The 2,249-nt window shown below is 28.4% G+C and overlaps 1 protein-coding gene across 4 annotated transcripts in view; it reads left to right on the top strand.

The window, feature by feature from the left end:
• The window catches only part of LOC111678907 (neurobeachin), a 36,331-nt gene that overhangs the window by 27,106 nt on the left and 6,976 nt on the right, over positions 1 to 2,249 (top strand). The gene's annotated exons all lie outside the window — the stretch shown is intronic.

Raw genomic sequence — 2,249 nt, 5'->3', positions numbered from 1 at the left:
AGTGTTATTAGTGTTTGTAAGTGAATTTTGACCTTTAAGTCATTTTCTGAAGGGGAGTTTGTATGGGGGATAGGGTCAAATGAAGCCCGATCATTACAAAAATCGGAAATGTCATTTAAAGTTTGTTAACACAATAGATCATTTAAATTAATTATAAGCCAAAAGGCCCTATTTGGGGGGTACGGTTGTATGGGAGCTAGTCGAAATAATGGACTGATTTTAACCATTTTCAATAGGCTTCATCCTTGGGCCAAAAGAAGCGTGTGTGCCAAATTTTATCCAATTATCTTGAAAAATGCGACCAGTACCTTGCGCACAAGGTTTACATGGACAGCCAGCCAGACGGACGGACGGACATAGCTTAATCGACTCAGATATGATTCTAAGCCGATTGGTATACTTTAAGGTGGGTATAGGACGAATATTTTTGTATGTAACAAACATCAGCACAAACCCAATATACCCTCCCCACTAAAGTGGTGTAGGGTATAAAAAGATACTTTAATTTGTACAACGCATTTAAACTACTAATATATATTGAAATTTTCATAATGAAGAACGACATAGTTGAACACATTTAAAAATTAAAAATAAAACTAATTTTGGAAATATGCGTTACTTTTAGCTTTTAATTAGCCCCTTAATTGGGCAATTAATTTTAAGGATAATTATAAAACAGTGTGTTGGAATGCTACAAAAATATAAGTTGTTTTTATTTGTAACTATTCTTTCGATCCTGTCCGAATGTTTTAAATGGTGTTAATGATGTCTCCTTAAAATGGTTATAATTTTACCCTAAAATAAAAATTGGAAATATGAGCAAAAATTTGGAGACAACCTCTGAAAATTTTACCAAAAATTTACAAGGTACTTTTTTGAATCTATAAACGTGAAATTAAGCATGTTGTGCCCGGAGTATGTGTTAACCTGTAAAAGAGGACTTTTTGGTATTGACTTTTTTCAGCAAATCATGGTGAAGGGTATACATATAAGATTCGGCACAGCAGAATATAGAACTCTTACTTGATTTTTTTTTGTTACACTTAATTTCCCCCTATTTTTTTAAGAAATATCCCACTCGCATCTCATTATGGGACTATAAAGCCCTTCAAGGAAATTATATAAGCTTTATTTGAATATATACGTTCGTCACTATATTTATTATTAAAAATATTTAAATACATTTTGTTATTAACATCTTTTTAGAGTTAAGTCAACATCAAAATTAGCATTAATATTGTTAATTGCCTTACACGGCTTACTCAATTAATTAATACTTCTGATCATATTAATGTAGTTGAAAAAATAGGTATGTTTGAATAAAAACTTATATATAAAATATGTTAAATTATTGTACATAAGGATAATAAAATAAAAAATAAACATTCAAACAGAATGGGTTTATCGAATTCGCGATTTAAAAAGGCAAATTACATTACGAATAAATGAGTAAACAAAAATATTGCGTTTACCTAATTTTAAACACGTTTAAACTTTAAATCTCTTCAAATTTCAAAGAGATTTAAAAAAAACTTCCTATTTTTACTATAGCATAAAAAAATAATAATATGTTATGTTACTTATTTGATGCAGACTGTTATAATTAGAATACTGCTGTTAATATCGACTAAGCTAAAAAAATAACTTAAATATTTTTGCAAGATATGTTTTGACACCCAGTATCCAATAAAAACAAAATTAACATAATATAAATACAAAATTTAAAACATAAATTTAAACGAAATAAAATTAAACAACACAAATAAAACCAAATTGTATAAAAAACCTGCACACAAATTGTTTACAAATGAATGCACTTTAATCAATGTAAACTTTTTACTTATATTTTAATCGAAAACAAATAAAGTGGGATTTTAGCGAATAAATACGGTGTTTTTGTGAATTAAATGTATTTTTTATATTTCTAATTGAATGGTGTTACAAATGATTAAGTGTTTTTGTGTTGAGTTGTTTTTGGTTTTTTTACCTTGGGTAATTTTTGTGGCACCACGGGTATGGGCGGCGACAATGGCTGTTTTTGTAGTTTGCTTAATTTATTATTATTCAATAATAATGAATTAATTGAAGTTGGATTTGTGGAAGTGGTCACAGTGGTTTCGGATGTTGTATTTGTAGTAATTTTTGTTTGGGAGTTTGGTTGCAATTTGGGACTCTTTTATTGGGTCGGTTTTGTTTTTTAAATAATAATTAAATTTAATTGTAATAAACATGCACATTATTAATTAGTT

This window comes from Lucilia cuprina, chromosome 3, assembly GCF_022045245.1.
Source record: "Lucilia cuprina isolate Lc7/37 chromosome 3, ASM2204524v1, whole genome shotgun sequence".
Lineage (NCBI taxonomy): Eukaryota > Metazoa > Arthropoda > Insecta > Diptera > Calliphoridae > Lucilia > Lucilia cuprina.
Note: the sequence above shows the minus strand (reverse complement) of the source record. Positions and strands in the feature narration are given on the sequence as shown.